The following is a 22,266-nucleotide window of genomic DNA, read 5'->3' on the forward strand; positions in this document are numbered from 1 at the left end:
TTCAAGTCATCTAAAACTCAAATTTCACCAAAATTTCATAAGCTTTCAGATATTTTGATGACTCAACAAGGGATTTCATCATTTAGTAGAGGATATTTTCAAATCAGTTAGAATATGATGATGAAAACAAATCAGATCAGATGGGTAGAGGGAGGAAAGAGGTTTTGCAACTGAACAAAATGAAATTCTAAGTGGACACTTGTCATTTTGAAATCAGATCTGGGAATTCTATCTTGTCTATATCTTTCTTTCTCTAATCCATTGTAAGGGTTCTAGTCTTTGGAGAAAAACCAATCACTCCTGAGATACCAAGTTTTGGATCCAGTTTTGGTGAGTTCCCATACTGTGATACCACATATTTTTTAGTAGAATTCTCTTGTATGAACATCATTAAGGAGGTTAATATAGATAGTCCAGATCTGTTAAGTGTTTTCCATGTTTTCATTTTCATGCATATGACTGTATAAGTTTCAAGGAAATTAATACAAAGAGCAGCAAAATTTCATTAGTTTCATCTTGAATCTTGTCTCCTTTATCAGTGAGTTTCAGTATTTTATGACCTTTGAACAAAGAGCCTAGGTCATAGTTGCAGTCCCTTAAGGCTGTATGTTATTTCATTGTTGCTTATGACTCAAGAAGTTATGTAAATGCTTCAAGGAACTAACAGGGTTGCAAGTTTACTGATGGGGATATCATGTAAGAATGAGGTTTAGATTGAGCATTGATGTCTATTTACAAGTTGAATAGATAGATCGTATATCTGAATATATGTATAAGTATCAGATATCCATATGTATGTTTTTAATTCATGGATTTGCCCAATGCTTAAGGCACTGATCAGCTACAGGATCATTAAGTCTTACTACTGCATATCTGAGGGTTTGTTGGAATCAACATTATTAATCAAACGTTCTTTCATTTCATGTTGAAGGACCTAAATAGAATGCCCTCATTCAGCTTGTGAATATTCTAGATTTGCATTTAGCTACTGCAGATCTGTGTCATTTCATGAGTTATTAGGAGATATAAGGGTTTCATTTGCTTAATAGATTCAGGGATATGTTTTTTGCATTGGTACGGTATCATTTGAATCTGAGGTCTACCCGCCTAGGTTTAGCAGAGCCTGAAGTAGAAGAAGGGTCATGCCTTATAGTTGGCCTGTTGTCAGAAATGACATGTTGAAAATGGGAGTTAGCTGCCCCTAGATATGTCAGTTTCTCAGTGGGATAATTGAAAACCCTCCAACATTTTCAAACACCAACAGGTCCCATCCACCCCTCTTTTATACAACATGCCATTAGAAATTACATATTTTGTTGTAATGGGCACCCCTGGATGTCCCAAAAACTAAACCAAATCGCTGAAAGGAATTATGTCAAACAGTTTGCATTCAACTTCTTAAAACCCCTTATAACTCCGAAAATCAAACGTTTATTTGTTTGTTGTGTTTCATGCATGTAATTGGTATCATACAACATAAACAAGAAAGGAACTACAATAATATGCAAAGTGGAAATGAACTGCTGCTAATAGAATGTTATTTTTAGAATTCATAAAACCAAATACATGGCAGATTTATCAACTCACTAATTACTTCAGCAATATTGTCATAATACTCCAGCCCATGCTTACGAACTTGCTGCTGCAATACTTTGTCCTTCAATCAGTCCACTACCTTCGTAATACCATTCCCTCAAAGCAGCATAAGCGTCGGACAAGTAGTGAAGAAGATATGAGCAAAATACCAAATCTGCCTGTAGCCGAAAATGCAACTAAACTGCCTGATAATGAAGCCAAAAACAGAGAATTCCAAAGGCCAAACCCCAAGGGAATGACGTCTAGAATGTTATAAGAGAGGATAGACGTCCTCAAATGCCAAGAACTGAGCTGCAACTCACATACCAATTTCTTCTCATATTCAACCTGTCTAATGAAGCCACAAATGCTTCCTTTTATTCTATTCCCACGGGTCCCCTCAACTCATATGGGCAATGTGGGATAAAAGATGTGTAATATAAAACATATATTAAAATACCCCTTATGTCTCCCTTGGGTACACATCACCATAAAATATATATTAAAGTAACAGTTTAATATTTTACAATTAAATTAGACGTTACTTTAATAAAACTTCAGGCATTAAAATGTATTAGCAATCGGACTCCGAATAATGCGAGTGATAGCTCATCGGAAAGCTCTCATCGAGGAGTATCAAGTCCAATCACCAAAATTGACCTGCACTGTGTCCTGCCGACTTACTAAAAATAGTAAGTATGCCTGAAACTAAGTAAATCAACTTCATTTTGGCCCAAACTGGAAATGACTAGGCCAAAACACTCCGAGATCCCATTAAACCCTTCGTTAGCCCTCGGGACCATGTAGAACAAGGCTAACGCGCACACACTTGGTCAACTGCTAAAATGGGGACATTACAGTCCGCCCCCCTTGAAATTGCTTGTCCTCAAGCAACCTCAGTCCAGCCTGCTGAATAACCTGCTCACTCTCCCATGTAGAATCTTCCTCCGGCAGGTCTTTCCATTTGACCAAATACTCCTTCACTATCCTGTTTCTAAGCTTCCTCTCTCTGGTATCCACAATAGCCTCAGGTACTAACACAAGCTTCCCCTCCTCATCCAAAGGGGGTAAATATAAAGAAGGCACTACACTCTGACCAATGGATTTCTTAAGCCTAGACACATGAAACACACTGTGCACTCGATTGCCCTTTGGAAGCTCAAGCTCATAGGCGACTTTGCCCACTTTGCGAATCACCCTGTAGGGACCATAAAATCTAGGTTTCAACTTTTCAGCTCCGCTCTTCTTGAGCGATGACTGTCTATATGGTTGTAGCCTCAAGTAAACCATATCCCCTACCTCGAAGCTACGCTCTATTCGGTGCTGATCAGCATACAATTTCTGTTGATTCTGGGCCTGTTGTATATTCTCTTTGAGCACTTTCAGGATGTCCTGACTATCTTGCAATAAGTTTTTGGCTTTGGGCACTCTACTGTCCCCCAAAACTAAATCCATGAAGCTAGGTGCTTCATAACCATAGAGTGCCATGAAAGGAGTCATCTTGATGGACATATGATAAGTGGTGTTATAACAATACTCTCCCATATGCAACCATCTGATCCAAGCCTTTTTTTGTGTAGTTACATAGTTCCTCAAATATCCTTTCGCCCATTTATTCATAATCTCTGTTTGCCCATCTGTTTGCGGATGATAACTAGTGCTAGGTGTAAGATCTGTACCACACAACCTAAACAACTCTTGCCAAAAAACACTCATAAACTTACTATCCCGATCGCTGACAATGAATCTGGGCAGCCCATGTAACCTGAATATCTCTTTAAAGAAAAGATCTGCCACCTGTGCTGCTGTGTAAGTGGACGGAATAGCAAAGAAGTGAGCAAACTTCGTCAAGCGGTCCACCACCACATAGATGCAATCCCTTCCCTGCACTCGTGGTAAGCCAGTGATGAAGTCCATCGAAATACTTTCCCATTTCCTATCAGGAATGGGCAAGGGCTGTAATAAACCTGCAGGAAATGTGTGTTCTCCCTTATTCTGTTGACAAACCATACACTCCCTGACATACCTCTGAACATCATCCTTGAGCCCTTTCCATGAAAATCGCTCTCAGATCTGCCTATAGGTCTTGAAGACCCCCGGATGTCCTACTGTGGGTGCATCATGAAATGCCTTCAATATTGCCTCTCTCAAATGTGATGACGGAATCAAATAAACCCTGTCCTGAACTCTGATCAATCCATCTATCACCTCATAGCGATCATCCTGTATGGTACCTGAAATCAATCCAGAAGCCCAAGCATCTCCGACATACTCTGCTATAATCCGATCTCTCCAATCTCCTGAAATCTCTGCCAGAGCACATAAGTGAGGTCTCCGAGATAAGGCATCAGCCACCACATTTTTCTTACCTTTGACAAACTCTATGTCAAATTCATAAGCCTGCAATTTAGTTACCCATTTTTGTTGCCGGTCATTAAGATCACACTGGCTCATGAAGTATTTAATACTGTTGTGATCAGTCTTGATCACAAAACGTCCACCTACCAAATATGATCGAAATTTGGCCAATGCATGCATTATGGCCAACATCTCCCGGTCATAGACAGAATAACTTTTCTCAACTCCTCGGAGCTTCTACTCTCGAATGCAATGGGATGCTTCTCCTGCATGAATACTACTCCAATCCCATCACCTGATGCATCACAATGAAGCTCAAAAGGCTTTGTGAAATCCGGTAGAGCTAGAACTGGACATGAAGACATTACCTGCTTGAAATGCTCAAAACACCTCTGTGCTGCCCCTGTTCACACGAAGGCTCCTTTCCTGGTAAGATCTGTCAAGGGTGTAGCAATCTGTGAGAATCCCTTAACAAACCTTCTATAAAAACCACATAAACCAAAGAATCCCTTAAGCTGTGTAAGGTTTGTGGGAGTAGGCCACTCTACAATAGCTCTAATCTTTTCGAGATCAACCTGAACGCCATCTGCACTAATGATATGCCCCAGGTAAAGGAGCTCATTCATGCCAAACTCACATTTAGATTCCTTGGCATACAATGACTCTCTCTCCAGAATAGATAACACCTCCTCCAGATGATGTAAGTGCTCCTCCCAGGTCTTACTGAAGACCAAGATGTCATCAAAGAAGATCAAGACAAATCTCCTCAGCTGCTTCCTGAATACCTGGTTCATACAACTTTGAAATGTAGCAGGTGCATTGGTTAGACCAAATGGCATAACCATGAACTCAAAGTGGCCATAGTGACATCGGAAGGCTGTTTTCTCAATGTCCTTTGCTCTCATCCTGATCTGATGGTATCCAGATCGCAAATCAATTTTGGTGAAGAAGCATGCCCCATGCAACTCATCAATCAGCTCATCAATCCTAGGAATGGGATACCTGTTTTTAATTGTTTTCTTATTTAGTGCCCTGTAATCGATGCACATGCGCATTGTCCCATCCTTCTTCTTTACCAATACTACTGCTGAAGCAAAAGGGCTCTTACTGGGCCTGATATGCCCCATCTCCAACAAATCCTTAATCGCCTTCTCTATCTCATCCTTGTGTTTCTTAGGATGACGATAGGGGGTAATCATAACTCGTTTGGCTCCCTCCTCGAGCTCAATAACATGTTCCATCCCTCTGTCAGGAGGAACCCCATGAGGAATATCGCTAAATACTTTAGCGTGTCTATCAAGTATCTTCTGGACATCTAGTGGATGACTCTTTTCTTGTGGCTCTGGTGAAGTTGGCATAATGTGGCACTCTGCCGCCCACTCTATGTCATCATGACGAAAAAGTCTCTGCATTCTCCTCAAGGACACTATTATGCAACCTCCATCTGAAAGCCCTCTAAGTACCACAGTTCTCCCCTTATGCTGGAATCTCATCTCCAATTTCGCTAGATTGAGTGTGAACTCAACTAGTGAAGCCATCCATGTCATGCCGAGGATGACATCATAATCTCCCATGTCCACAACATAGAACTCATCTTCCAACTCGTAGCCATCTCCAAACCTGATGCGAAGATTAGATATCTTCCGAGTGCATAATAACTTATCACCGTTAGCCACCATGACTCTAAACCCATCATGCTCCTCTGTCTGTAACCCTCTCCTGGCTACCAACTGTGCATCTATGAAGTTATGTGTAGCCCCAGTGTCAATAAGAGATATCACTTTCTGCCCCTGGATAATACCCCTGACCTTAAATGTGATTGCCTTTTGGGCCCCTGTCAAGCGTGCCAACGATCTATCATCCTTAGGAATGTTGCTCTTCTCTATAGTGTTACCCTCATCTGAATCGGAGTGCTGATCCTCCCCTTCTGACTCTGACTCTTCTGCTGAAAAATACTCCATTTGATTTGCCTTAGCCTTGAGAGAACATTTATGAGATAAGTCCCAAGGCTCTCTACAATGGAAGCACAGCTTCTTCTTTCGAAGTTCATTCAAGGTTTCATTGTCTAGTCCTTTTGATCCTTCTTTGGGTTTGCTATACTCTTTCTGAAATGATTTTTTGTCTTTGTCCTTGCAGTAGGAAGAATCTATTGAATGGTTTTTTCCTTTGTATACCGAAGGGGCTAAATCTCGTGCCTTTTTAGTTGCTTCAGCTAACGCGAGTGGATCATGTCCCTTCACCCAACCTCGTAATGGATCAGCAAGACCATCACAAAATAACACCACCAATCTCCTAGGAGAGATATCAGTAACAAGTACAGACAAGCGCTGAAACTCGGCAATGTAAGCATCCACAGAACCTGACTGTTTTAACTGTGCTAGCTCCTTGAAATGTAACTTAGGATCCTTAGTGTCAAATCTCCCAATCAATGTTTCGGTGAATTCCTCATAGGATGTAATCTGATTATGCCCCAAAGTCACCATGCCATGATGCCACCATTCATGTGCAACGCCATCCAAGTGCATAGCCACATACTTGATAGCCTCCTCCTCAGGCATAGGATTAAGCTGCAAGTATGTATCTACCTTCTGCACCCAAGCTCGTGCAGTCATCTTCCCTGAAGCATCATAATAAGGTAAAGAAAGTTTTCCAACTTTCTTCCTCAGCTCAAAGTTTTGATTCCTCCCTCCTGCTTTAGGCATGTGTCTCATCCTCAAGTCCATATAATCTCTAAGAGAAATATCCGCCTGAAACTCTGGTCCAATAGCCTCCCAGTCCCTCCTGAACTGATCCTGTAACTCGGTAATCTGCGGTTCGTTTACTGGATGAATCGGATCTCTAGGTGGAAAAGTGGGTAGAAGAGGTCTCGAGCTCACAGTCCGTGCTGGGCGTGCAACGTGTCTAAAGTTATCAGCCTCATTCCCATTGTTGCCATGTCCATTATTACCATTAATGTTATTCTCAGGACCATTGTTGTTGCCTTGGCCTTCATGGTTATTGTTTCCCCCGTTGTTATTGTTTCCCTCGTTGTTATTGTTTCTGTTGTTGGCATCACCTGGATTAATATTGACACCCATTTGTCTAGCCATGAGCTGCAACATCATGTCCATTCGCCTATTCTGCTCCTGCTGCATACGCTGCCCCTGCTCTAATGTATCCAGTAACTGTCGGAACAGTACCTCCCCTTGATCTGGACCACCTAATCCTGTATTCCTATCATCTCGATCACCCATATTATTGTCCTGATCACAGAATATCTCCTCTGTGTCTATATGGTTGAATTCAATGTCCCCCTGCACGGATGTACTAGACTGTTTGCTTTGCAAGTCTGAAATCCTATTTTGTCTTGCTCTGGTATCGCGGAAATTATAAGACCCCTGTCGCATGCTCAAACATAAATGCTTAGCCTGTGTTTTTTTTACTTACTTTTTCCCTCTATCCGGCTGTTCCAAATTCCCTATAAGACCTCCACAGGATGGCAGGACTTATAGCTCTGATACCACTGTAATGGGCACCCCTGGATGTCCCAAAAACTAAACCAAATTGCTGAAAGGAATTATGTCAAACAGTTTGCATTCAACTTCTTAAAACCCCTTATAACTCTGGAAATCAAACGTTTATTTGTTTGTTGTGTTTCATGCATGTAATTGGTATCATACAACATAAACAAGAAAGGATCTGCAATAATATGCAAAGTGGAAATGAACTGCTGCTAATAGAATGTTATTTTTAGAATTCATAAAACCAAATACATGGCAGATTTATCAACTCACTAATTACTTCAGCAATATTGTCATAATACTCCAGCCCATGCTTACGAACTTGCTGCTGCAATACTTTGTCCTTCAATCAGTCCACTACCTTCGTAATACCATTCCCTCAAAGCAGCATAAGCGTCAGACAAGTAGTGAAGAAGATATGAGCAAAATACCAAATCTGCCTGTAGCCGGAAATGCAACTAAACTGCCTGATAATGAAGCCAAAAACAGAGAATTCCAAAGGCCAAACCCCAAGGGAATGACGTCTAGAATGTTACAAGAGAGGATAGACGTCCTCAAATGCCAAGAACTGAGCTGCAACTCACATACCAATTTCTTCTCATATTCAACCTGTCTAATGAAGCCACAAATGCTTCCTTTTATTCTATTCCCACGGGTCCCCTCAACTCATATGGGCAATGTGGGATAAAAGATGTGTAATATAAAACATATATTAAAATACCCCTTATGTCTCCCTTGGGTACACACCACCATAAAATATATATTAAAGTAATAGTTTAATATTTTACAATTAAATTAGACGTTACTTTAATAAAACTTCAGGCATTAAAATGTATTAGCAATCGGACTCCGAATAATGCGAGTGATAGCTCATCGGAAAGCTCTCATCGAGGAGTATCGAGTCCAATCACCAAAATTGACCTGCACTGTGTCCTGCCGACTTACTAAAAATAGTAAGTATGCCTGAAACTAAGTAAATCAACTTCGTTTTGGCCCAAACTGGAAATGACTAGGCCAAAACACTCCAAGATCCCATTAAACCCTTCGTTAGCCCTCGGGACCATGTAGAACAAGGCTAACGCGCACACACTTGGTCAACTACTAAAATGGGGACATTACATTTGTTGCCTTTAATCTGAGATTATGTTTTTCTTTATAGTTCATATTCAGAGGGCATTCACCATATGTCAAAAAGTATGCTACATTAAAGAACTAGGGGTCTGTTGAGCTTACTAACAAAACAAAAGGCGTTGCTTCAATGCTATCAGGGAGTGATTCTTTATTTTTAGCTATCAGCATGCATAAACCTCGTCCTCTCACCAAAGAAGTAGATTTGATGGTTAAATCATATTCTTGAACCTTTACCACCCACATAGCTCTTTTATTCACCCCAATTTCCTATTGAGTCAATATGCTTTTTACTACTCTCTCTAGTACATAAATGATTGAATGGGAATGCATAATGTAGTACCTGAACTGCTTTAATGCTTTCACCATAGCAAATGCATGTTTCTTCATTTGAGTGTAATTTAATTCATGCTTCTTTAGGGGAATGCTCATGAAAGTAATTGGGGCTTCATTTCCCTTATCATCCCTTTGAGTCAAAATGCTCGACAGAGTGTGTTCCGAAGCATAGCAATACTTAATAAAATATTTTTCAAAATTTGGACTCATTAGCATGGAAGCATTCAAAATGGTTGTTTTAATATCTTCAAAATCTTTCTTACTTTCCTCTTGCCACCTAAAAGGGTGCTTTTCACTCATCATATTCAACAGATGCCTCACTTTTTCCAAAAATTTTGGAACTAAATTCTCAAAAAATTAATTTGACTAAAGAAGGATTTTAAATCATTCCTATTGGTTGGTAGAGCCAACTTTTGTATTGCTTTCACCCTGTCTGGGTCAATTCTTATACCTCTTTTTGAAATGATATGCCAGAGCAATTTGCCTTCTTCCATGAAGAATATAGACTTCTTGGGATTGAGGGATATATTGTGTTGTCTGCATTAACTTAGCATTGCCTCTAAATCTCTCAAGTGATATTTTCTTCTTTTAGAGTATATGGTCAGCTCATCAAGGTATATTAAAATTATTTTGTCTCTTAAATCTTTAAAGGAAGAATCCATTGATCTCTGGAAAGTTACTCCTACATTGATCAGGCCAAATGGCATCTGATTGTAAGAAAAAGTGCCATAGGGAGTAACAAAGGTTGTCTTGTGTTGATCTTTGGGTGCAACACTAATTTGATTGCATCCTAAATATCCATCGAGCATTGACATAACTTCAGATCCAACAACTATTTGTAGAACATGATCCATAGTGGGGAGGGTGTAATTGTCTTTGAGACGGCTTGGTTCAAATTTCTAAAGTCCATACAAATTCTTATTTCACCATTTTTTTGTCTCACAGGGACAATATTAGCTATCCAAGTTGAGTGATGGATTGGATAAATTATGCAAGCTTTCAACATCTTCTCTACTTCTTTGAAAATAACCTCGAATACCTTAGGGTTATAGTTTTTAAGTTTTTGCCTGAAAGTGGAAAATCCCAATTTTAAGGGTATATGATGCATAAATTCCCCATTCCTGAAGTTCTTTAAGTCTTTGTATCCCCAAACAAAAACATCTTGATAATTAGCCAAAATTTTTGATAGTCTATCCCTTTACTTTTCGAAGCAGGTTCAACCAATGGAAATCCATTTAGGGTTTTCTTCATTCCCAATGTTTATTTTTTCATGTTCCTTTAGGTCTTTATTGGGATCATTTTTCCTCTTCATGGCGCTGTCATCCTTTCTACCAAAGAGATGTTCAAAAGATACTAACCTTTTTGGGTTTCTATTACCTTTTAATTGAATAACTTCTCCTAATTTGGTCAATTCCTCTCTGACTAATTTGTCATCATTGTTTGACCCTTTGAAGAAAGTATCAACAAAATTTTCAACACATTCGATAAAATCCCTTAATTGTGCATCATTATCAAAAACCTGCCAATGATTCATGTTATCTGGGACCCTGGGTCTGTAAATCATTTCAATCTTATAAGTATCACTCTTGAATTCTAGATGTGGTAGCAACAAGGAGGCTGAAATAGCTAAGGAATCAACTTTAATGTTTGGAGAACGAGGCACAAATTCAATAGAGAAAGCTTCAAAGGATACAATTTCATCCCAAACTAGATTTCTATAATGTCTCAACTTATCATTTTTCACAAAAAATTGCTTCCTTACCTATTTTACAATGAGTTTAGCATTGCCTCTCACCTTCAATTACTTTATCTTCTTTACTTTGGGTTCCTGCAAGCCCAGGAGCAATGTTTCATACTTTGTAGTGTTATTTATGTTATGAAAATCCAATTTAAAAGAGAATGGAAACATTTCTCCCAAAGGTGAAATCAAAACAACTCCTGCTTCTGAACCTAAATTAGACTAGCTACCATTGAATTCAAAAATCCACAGTGTCCTTATAGTTTCCCATACTATCCTCCTTGGGTTTATCATTAGGCAAGATTACATAATTTCCAAATTGGCACTCTTGATACAATATTTGGGTCTTTGGATTGTCTGAGGTCACCACCGTGTATTTATTCTTAGGTTTTGGTTCTAGTTTTATTTTTTTCTTTCCTACCAGGATGTAAGCTTCAGACCAATCCATCTTGATTTCTCCACCCTTATCTTTATAGAAGGTTTTACTGAGAAACATTTCATAACTAGTTGGTATATTAGCTACCAAGATGGTAAGTTTCAGCCTTTTATCCGGGCAAGCATAAAGAACAACTTGTACATCTTTCACCTAGCCAACTAAGGGTACTTGCTTTCCATCCATGGAATAGTAATGTCTGTAGGTTTTAGTGAGGTCTAGGCCAAGGGCTTTAGCAACAAGGGCTAGCATAATGTTTTCAGAGGCTCCCTAATCTATAATAAAATTACTAAGCTTTTGTCCATTTAGTAGCAAGGATACATTAAAATGATTTGGTTTTCTTTCTTCTATTTCCCCTTCTACAGTGTTGACCACTGGCCTCGTATGGGAGGCATTCGTTGTATGTCTTTCAAATACAAAGACTGGTCTCTCCAGGGATTCTCAATTTTCAATCGTATGCTCAACAAATTGGGCATTAATGACAGGTGTCCCTCTTACATATTGAACTAACTTATCCAAATCTTTAGGGTTCATTCTTAAATATGTTGTTGGAGAAATGGATATAGAGGAAGATTTACAAAAATCTACAATGTCAAAAGAAGATGTACTGGAGGTTCTTTCTGTCTTAGATAAAATCTTGAAATATGTGTTCTTTGCTGGATCACTGTGTACATGTTCCTTTCCTTTAGAACTTGAAGCACTTGCGTTAGTTCCAAAATAAGGCTTATGATTTCTTTGGTTTTTGGTCCTAATAGTGCAAGTCAGATCTTGGAGAGTCACAAAGGCATCTCCCCCTCTTTATGAGTCAGATTCATATTGAAGAAAATAAGTATTCACGTCTACACTTTCAGTTCTTTCATTTACAATCGACGATTCAGCACCAAGGGCATCCTTCACTAGTTGAACACATCTCAACTAATCTGTGCAAGTTTTCCCATCATGGTCTATGGTCAAATGGAAAGAACACATAGTCTCTTTAGGTGCTCCCTTAATTTGCAACCTTGGCTGAAAAGCTATCAAGAGTGGGGTTTTACTATGAACCTGATGCTGTTGGTAGCTATTAATTTCTTTATAGGGGGATCGGTAAGGACCATGAGGTCTATTCTGTTTCCTTTCCAGCATGGCTATATCATTCATCAACCTTTGCATGAAAGGGTATGTGGGGGGAGAAGTAGAAGTAGGCCTGGAAGTTTGAACATTTCTCTTCCATTTGCCAATAGTAATGAGTGCATCTTCTAATTGGATAGCCAATCTTTGAGCGGCCACTAAATCAACAACTACATCTTTAATGAGGTGAAAACTCACATCAAGGGGAATTGTGTTGACAAAGTATATTTTTTTGTTTTCCCCATTTGGTCTGGAGGCAATTGGAATTCTCTCGGTCAACCTATTGAATTTCACTACAAACTCCCTCATGGGCTCATGCATTTCCTTCTTCAATTGACTTAGTTGAAGTAATAGTGAGCATTCATAGTCAAGGGTCTTGAATCTGGTTTCAAACATTGTTTTCATGTCATCCCACCTAGTTATAGAATGATGCAATAGATGGTTAAACCAATCCATGATAACATCAGTTAGCATTTGAACAAACAACCTGACAACAATTTCTTGGGTTAGGACACTTATAACTCCACAGGCCATGTGGAAGGCACTCAAGTGATCATCTATAGAAATTTTGCCATCCCCTCTAAACTTAGGTAAAATTTTGGTTGCACCCTTGGGTAATGCGGCGAGATTGACCCCAAGATTCAATGGGCCTATATTTTTCCCCCATGATTGGTTGACAATCATGGTTGTTACAATGGCCAAATGTTCAAATGAGAAGGGACCAGAGCTTTTAATGGAAGTAAAGATTGTACCAAAGGTGAGAGAGGGGAAGGTTTTGAGGGAGAACTAGGCCTGCTACAAGATTTAGTTTTCTTCTTCTTTGGGTCGTTAAAATCAGGTAGAAAACTCAATTTTTTCAAAGGCTCAAAATTTTCATCTAGAATGCCCCTTTCTCTTTCTCCTCTCGTATACCTCCTTTCAGCCAAGTCTATTTTTTTCATTTAAGGTCTCATAGGGGTTTGAATGAGTCCTTTTACCATCGCTTCTTCTTGGACTTCTAGCATGCCTCTCAAAAGTTCAGTATGCTCTTCTTCCCTTTCAAGCAAAATAAATGCTTGTTGAAATTGCTAATTATTCTGGTGTTACATCTAGGCAGCAGATGTGAAATCAGAGATTATGTCTTCCTGTGTGTGTTCAAATATGAGATTAAGCTGCAAAAAAGGAAATACATTATCACTCGGGAGTACTATTGTGATTCATTATTAGTTCATAGGGCTTAGTCTTTTTTCAAGGGACTCTTCCCCAGTAGAGTCACTAGAAATCTATTAGTGAACAAATTATCTTTTTCGATCAAACAATAATATACTCTATACCCAAGGAATGGAAAATCCAAAAATATTCACAACAGTTAGGAAAAATTCATATTATTTTCTTTCCTTTTGCATTTATAGGTACATCTCCCTTTTGTAAAATTTATCAATGGACTCAAAGGAGTTAACAATAATGAAATGCACACTTTTTACCAAAAAACGTATAAGGAAATCTCATGTACTCTTGGGTACTGAGGTAAAAATTCACATGCTTGTTTATAGAAATGACATGAAAAGCCCAAAGTCTCTTCATCAACAATAATCTAACTGAAAACTAAATACCATTATAGTTCGAAGTAATCATACAAGAAAATAAATGAACATAAATTGGGGAGAAACAACAACATACATCACATACACCAGATTATCAATGTTCACAAAGTAACAATGATTGAATTGCTTCAAACACCAATTTTTAAAGCATGGTAAAATTATATATATATATATATATATATATATATTCTGTCTATTGCTATTTCAATTCGAAAAAACTAACTTTATCAAAGTATACTCTAGCTTTCTAATTTCTAACCCCTAACTAGTTAAATGCTCCAGCATTTGTAGTTTCTTACATATCTGAAAAGGCCTCCATTAAAGCCTAACCTTTTGGTTAAAATAGTTACAATCGGTAAAGATAGTTTTTAAAATAGTTTCAAAAGAAACAAATGGAAAGTAATTGATCAAACTAAACTTCATCACTAGTTTTCTCCTCCTCACCCATGGTTTGCTTCACCAGCTTCCAGCTCTTGAAGGTATTTGTGAACTCTTGCATTGCATGAGAGTATGGGTTCTTTAAACTCAACAACTTGGATTTGCAAGCATTCTTTTTTCATTTGAACTCTTTAATCTTAAAAAAATTTCACGACATGAGGTTTCTGTTCAAATATAGCATGGATTCAATGTTTGCCAATGTAGTGAAATCACTAGTAGTGGGTGTGTCATTGTTCTTGATCTTCATTATTGCATCATTGGAATTTTTTCTCAATGCCTCATAATCCATATTGCCATCTTCAAATTGTGGAATCCCTATAGGATTTATCACATTCATATCTTTTAAAAGCTCTTTGTGCATCCCAACAATTTCATTTTCAATTGATTGCATTTCTTTGATGGCTTCTCTGTAGATCGATTCTTTCCAACCCATGTTACATTTTAGGACAAATAACATACAAGAATCCACAGTTTTCATAGGATTTTCACCCAAACATTTTAGTAATCCATATATTTCAACTTCACTAACTTGAAACACGATAGCCTGACATCGATTTCAATTGGCCTCCCATCCTGGTGTAAGAATCTGAATCTCACCTAATAGTGTTTCCCCCTCATTACACATAGTAGTGAGATCTAGAATAAATTTGTTACCCTCTTTAATTATGGAGGTTATCCAGTATTACAATGCATCTGAGAGTAGCTTTCCTTTCTGAATTTGTTTAACTAATTGTTGTTTGTTTGCAGAATTAGGATCAAAGGACTATGGGGTCTAAACCACTGGAAGAGCACCGAGATTCATCAATGAATCTATGTAGGCAGCCATAGTCACTACTAGTGCCTTGAGTTCCTTCTTTTCTTTACTGTCCTTTTCTAACAAGGTTAGCATGTAATCCACAAAGAACTTGAAAAAGTGGTTACCTATATCCCTGTTAATGGTTCCTAATTCCACAGAAGTAACCTTAAGACCTTCTATATTAATCTCCCTAGATTCAGTCTTCTATTTATATGTGGTTACTTCTACTATTATCTTCCCAGTCACTAGATCTTTGAAAAATGAGCATCACTTTTTAACTTCTTAACTTTGAAGCCATAGGCTACATATTTGGTAACAATGTCTTTTGCTAGTGTAGACACAGGTTGCAGGCTCCTTTTTTTGTTGACTGAATGGGATAGCCAGGATGGAATAATGGGATTAGTGGAGATTCCTTGGGTTTCTCTGGTAGGAGTCATGAACTTGGGCTGGTCTATCCTGGGGGCTTCAATTAACTGCACATCACCATTGGGATTATTTAAAAAACTAAGTCCATCACTTAGATCTTGTCCTTGAGCCATCACCTTCTCCTTCTAAATTTCTTGTTGCATGAGTGCTTCAGACTTGGTTTTGGACCTTGTCCTAGGAGTCATATTTTGTGTAGGAGACGATGTTCTTTTCTATCTACTAGGATTCGATACACTACTTACAATAGGAGATGAAACTAAAAAGTTAGAAGTTAGTGGTCCAGAAAAAGAAACTATTTTTGGAGATTTTCTAGATTTTTTCTCATTGACCATCTTCATGCTTCTTCTCCTTAGCCAATTTTCTATGTGAGTAAGGATGGATCTAGTTCTAAAATTTATGTCATCTTCTTCCTCTTGATTCCAATCCAGTTCTAGTTGTTTTGATTCAATAGCTTCTTCCCATCCTAGTTCAACAATGTTTGATCCATCTTCAACTACTCCTTCTAATTGAAACTTCAGCTTGAGGGAATTGATTTGTTGAAGTGTTAAGCTCAAATGATCTCTCTGTAACACTTCATTTTTGCAATCCTACCACAAGTCTTCCAAATGTTCCAACTGTAGATGATTAGCTTTTTAAATCAAGAATTTGGGCTACAAACTCTTTGCTATCAAAATCCCTCCTTCCTTGATAGGATCCAAAACTAAAACTAAGCAAATTACTTCCAATGACCGAGGCATTAATAATGCTGCTATAGGGTAAAGGGTTGAGTTTGATAGGGAAAATTGATTCCCAACTTTCATGGGGTAAATTATCTTAATTCACTTAAAACAATTGTTTGCAAACTTTGGCCAATACAAAACAATCAAGTGCATAGCGAGGCAACTTCATTGGTTCTTCTTTGAACCCACCCGCTCATAAATAAGTAAATTTAAGAAACTAGATGAAATAGCTTACATAGTTCTAAATCAATTTTTGGGCTTCTAAGGATAACCTTGGCATGGGCGCCTCTTTCAAACTCAAATGCACACTTTTTATTAACACATCTTGCACTTTCCTAAAATCTTCTAACACCCTATCCCTTTGGAGTAGAGGGCAGTATTGGTAAATGATTATTTATTCACTCCAAGTTTCATGTGGAAGGGAAGTGATGTTACTGACACAAGCAATGCAATATGTGAGATAAGAAGCCATGTAGAAATTTTCTTTAGATTCCTTAGTATGTTTGAGCTAGCTCCTTAATGAACTAGCAATTACTTTAGCCCAATCCAACAATTGTTGTCCTTTTAAAATAATCTCCACATAGTGATACATCCACTCTTCAAAAAGGAAAACATCAATTGAACCCTTAGCCTGATGTAATAGAACCATAAGGTCATGAATATTGGGATTCATGTGGTCTTTAGTGACTACTTTGGGTAGCCTTGAACCACCTCTGTAATTGGTCACTGTCCACTTCCTGGCTAGGATGTTACGGTATTTACTAGGACTTTCCTGATACTCAACCAGGGACTAAATAGGAGTAAATGCAACAAAGGTACATTCAGGTCAGCATAAAACTAAGGAAATGGTTTCCCTAGAAATTGACAACATAGGTTCTCCATCCTTGTTCAAGATTCTCTTACTTCTCACATCATAGTGATCAATACAAAGTTGGAGCAATTCAGGGCTTGGCAGGGTAGGAGGAAAAGTTGTGGCTTCAATCAGACCACTGGTTAAGATTTCCATACAACCATTCACATTGTCGGCCTATTCAAGGAAATTAGCTTTCAATTTCTCTACTTTAACACCCTCAAAATTAGTATCACTAATGATGGGTCTTTTACATTCCAAACTTGAAACATTCCCAAATAAATGCAATACAGACTTCATCTCAAATAAAGAAAGTAAATCCCAAAACTAATATTTTCTTTGAAATGAACATAGATGATAGAACAAAGGGAGGGATTTTCTATGTTCTCACCTATAGCTTGCTGAGAAATATTGGGCCCTTTTCCTTGTCTCTCTGTCACTTCTCCTTCAAATTATTCTTTTGCATAATAAAAAAAAAAGGAAACTTATGTTCTTTTAAAGGAAGAAGAGAACATACAGGCAAAAGTACGGCCTCATAATGAATCATTCACGGAAAATTAGTTGTGGCTATATTCACACATTTGAAAGTCCATGACAAGACCCCTTATTAAATAACTTCCCTTTGCAGCTATCCTTGTAATGATTACTTTCATTTGACAAACAATCTATTTATTGGACAAAATATTTCCCATCCTAAGTCATGATGATGACTTCTCTCATGCTCAAAATTAAGGCGCACTTCACATTATTACCTCTTGACATATCAATCAATGCCTTAGGAAATGGTAACCTTTTGAAAATCATAACCACTTCCCCTCAAAGACTTTAGTTATAGAACCACTTTGATTTTCTTTGAACCAAGATTCAAAGAGGTTCAAAGTACTTTAAAAGAACACTTTTATAATTCTGGGCGTGTATCATCGACAGGAAAATGGTCAATATAAAATCCTTTGGTTGAACTCCTTTGAACTACTTTGAACCAAAGTTCAAAGGGGTTCAGAGTATAAAAGATGCGATGGACAATGCGGGTGACTTCATATAATGTTTGACGATAATTAGGAAACATGAAATCAAAGCAGGTGGTTTCAATAACTAAACTGAGCATCCTTTGGGGAAGTGTAGAAAAATTAAATAATGGCAACTCAAAATAGGGCTAACAAGTTAGAGAGTAACAATGAGATGACCTAATTTGAATGCAACTGATTTGCTAATTATAGATCTTTGTTCTAGCTTGTACTTGATCCTTCCTGATCAAACATCACTTTGTTGCTCCATAAGGATATTCTACTTATCCTTCAAATTCGCTTCCTCTTCTCATCGCTAAATCTTCAATAGTATCGTCATGTATTACAACACTTTGAAATCTCAACTTGACCTTATATCTTCCATTTTATCAAGTCGACTCAAATACAACTTTGAATAATAATATTCATCACCTTAGTTGGTTGGAATCAATAGATAAATCAATTAAGCTTAATATATCAAAATAAGAAAATCCTTTATTAGCCAACCCAACTCAGTAGAAACTAACTCAGAAATGATTTCTTTTGTTAACCAACAGAAGCTCGGTTAACACTGCAAACTTGGAAAAATCCTTTGGCAACCAAGTGAGCTTGGTTAGTACTAGTTCCATCCAACTTTCCTTTTTTAACTAAGTGAGCTTGATTAACACTCACTTTCTGCATCTTTTTCTTTGATGCCCAAGTGAACTCAGTAGACACTACTTTTTGAACTAGGGAAACATAGGAGTGCTCAGTAGACACATAAAGCTGTCTTTACTACCCAAGTGAGCTCGACATATACTGACTGATAATGATTATGACATTTGTGTAATATCAAAGATAATACACAATTAATCAATTGTATCCAACATACTCTTTATGGAGACTCATTATCAAAAAAATTTGTGTGCAAGTTTACATCATCTTCAAGGTCAAAGGGAAAAAGTTCCAATAGGTTAGTGAAGAATGCATAAGGATTATTGAAAGGGAGGACATAACATTTAACATTCAAATGGAATGAGATGATACACTGGAAGAGGATTACACATTTTGTGAAATGCTGAACTAGATTAAGATAAGGAAGAGAGTTGGAAACTCAAAAAAAGGACATGAGACACTACACATTCCTGAAGGTCAAGAGTGGGATGCATCGGTGAACAAACCCCTACACTTAGAATCATTGCAAATCTATATAGAAGGTAGTGGCTGGAGGCAAGAACCCACTACAACAGGTGAAATTTTGAACAGAATAATCCCAAACAACATATTGGAGTAACCATTGATCATTCTTAATCATGCATCCAAAATTAGGGCTAGAAGGAAGCCAATCATCATAGTTACTCCTATTCCAAGACCTCCTGACATCCCCCCCACATCCATACTCAATAACCCCTTCAACATCATCAAAGAAGGGAACATGCACTTCAAATGGGTTGAGGGATTCTCTACTTAGACTACCTAGATAGAAGAATGACAGTCTCTAAAATCTAGTTATTTGCATATATTTCTTTTGTTTTTTTGTTGACTAGGTGTTATGATGGGATAGATCTGAACTGGTCCAGACCTTTAACTTTATGCTCGTACTTGGTGTGATTTTAGTCTTGGTGAACCTTTTCGTATGATGTTGCTCTTTATTTTGGCTTGCTATAATACTTAATAATTTTTTTTATAAAAAATTAAAATTATTCTAAAATTTAACAAAAGATATTTTTCAAAATCATGTAATGTAGTCTAGATTTAGTTTTTAGTATTGTATTGCAATTCTAATTTTGACAAACCCAAATAATTAATTAAATAACTTATTTTTTGCAAAACTCATCTTTGCCTATGCTTCTATATATTTTTGTTTATACTAATGTTTATATTCATTTCACAAGTCAAAGAAATAGTTGGATTTCACTTTTTTTTATTTTAGGCAAGAAGGGGAAAATTATTTTTCTAATTATACGTTTTTGTAGGATTGTGGTATGATTCATTGTATATATGAAGTTGTAGGTTGAACTACATATTGTGTTGCTCAACATGAATAAGTTTAATTCAAGGTTTGTTATATGTATTTTTCTAGAAATTTGAAAGAGCACCACAAAAAGAGTATTCTTAACTGTATCTTGTTTTAGGGTTGTGATAATATTTTATTCAAATTATATGGGGTTATAATTTGAATTTATACATTATATTTTCAACTTTCACAAGTTTAGTTCATGGTTCATAAGATGCATTTTTAAACAAAAATATTATGTCAAAGGAATGATTTGAGTTCACAAAATTTTTCTTCAAGTATTTGTGTCCACGTGCACCCCAACTAAAATGCATTTGTCATTTTTGTTGTTATAGGGTTATGATAGGATTTTATTTTATTTTAAATAATTCATTTCTAGAAAAATTACACCTTGTGTTTTGAAACTTATAAAAGGTAGTTCATGGTTTGTAAGATGTTTTTAATGTTAATTTGATGTTATCTCAATCGCATGGTTGCATATCACAACATTCCTCTTTGCACCCACAAAAAATTGTATTACTCATTTTATGTTGTTGTGGGATTGTTAAATGTGTTTGGGTTGAACAAGAAAAAATAAAAGTAACAACAAGAGCATGAAGCATAACATGAGTAATGAAAAGAAAATTAAAAATATATAAGTTGAACAACTCAAGAGGAATAGTTATGAGATGTAAACTAGAATTATGGGCATACAAAACACCTTAATACCACCAAAAGACATGACAAAAAGTGACATTTAATCACCCCCATCCCCTCTCACACACACACACACACACACACACACATTGTTCCTTCCTTCCATCACTTAGGATTATGATTAGAACTATGGTAACCCTAAGCCAAAAACTCTATAAACATAATTCCTAAACACTAAAACCAGTCTGTCTTTCATTTTTTCTCTTCCACTCTCTCCCTCCTTCCCTTATCTTCTTCTTCCCACCTCTCTCCCCCTCTATTAATATTTCCCTTTCTTCCCCATCATCCTAATCTAGGGTGAGTTATAAGGGGTCTTAAGGGGTTCTAGAATATTGTAATGTGTTTAAGGACCCCTCTATACCCCTAAGGACCCCTTACCATACACTATCATATGGTAAGGGGTCTAAAGGGGTCCTAATTGATATTAAGTCATCCTAAGATACATTAATTTATCTAGGACTCCTCTTGTTCCTCCAAGATCTTTTTTCCATCTCTCTTACCCTCCTCTTACTCTCTCCCCAATCTCCTTGCTACCTTATTTTATATTTCCACCAAATATACCATCAATATTAGCATATAGATATATTAATAAGTGGGGAAGAAACCTAGATATAGAAGGGAGGGAGAAGAGAAGAGAAAAAATGAAACAATAGATATAGAAGTAAGAACAAAGAATAGAGAACGAAGAACATAGAATAGAAAAAAGAGAACAAAGATTAAAGAAAAATACTAAAAAATAATGATTAGAAAAAAATAAAAATTTAAGAATACTTTTTGCTCCATCTCCTTAACACTATCTCTCTTTCCCTCTCTCACTCTCTCCTCAATATCCTACCAATTTATTTACTCTCACTATCAATTGTAAGGGGGGGGGAGAGAGAGAGAGAGAGAGAGAGAGAGAGAGAGAGAGAGAGAGAGAGAGAATGGAGGAGAGGTAAAAATGTAGGGAGTGAGACACCTAGGAAGAGACAAGATAAAATGAAAGAGGTGACATACTTAGAGAGTAAGAGATGCTTGAGATGGATTTTAAAGGAGGAAGGAAAAGACAAACAATGGTAAGAGAAGAATGAGAAGGATAAACCTATTAAAATAAAAATATGATTAAGGGAGAGAGAAGTGTCAACATAGGAAAAACACTCAACCATATCTCTCTTTCTCTCTCTCTCTCTCCCTCGCTCCCATTCACATCTCTCGATCACTTTATTTTGTTTATATAAATTGTACCACCAATCTCGGCCTTAACAAAAGGGAGAAGATCATATAAGAAAATGTTTTCCCTAGCTTGACACCTAGGTATGAAATACTTAGGGGATTAAAAAATGTTGCATGGACTACAATCAACTACGGACACCAATGAATTGAATTATGAAATGAATGATAAAATATTTGACATGGTAATACAGATCCAATGAAACATAGTAAATCTCTTACTGAAAAATATATTATACTCACACCTCTTCACTTAATATTTGATACAACATGCACACATATTATCATACATCCTCTCTTTCATCCATACTCATACCTTGTACTACAAAAATGATTTAATATTTATACATAATTCATTGGTGAGAGGGGGAGAG

The sequence above is a fragment of the Cupressus sempervirens genome, chromosome 5, assembly GCF_028749045.1.
Source record: "Cupressus sempervirens isolate cs-2001-9-10 chromosome 5, ASM2874904v1, whole genome shotgun sequence".
In the NCBI taxonomy this organism is placed as follows: domain Eukaryota; kingdom Viridiplantae; phylum Streptophyta; class Pinopsida; order Cupressales; family Cupressaceae; genus Cupressus; species Cupressus sempervirens.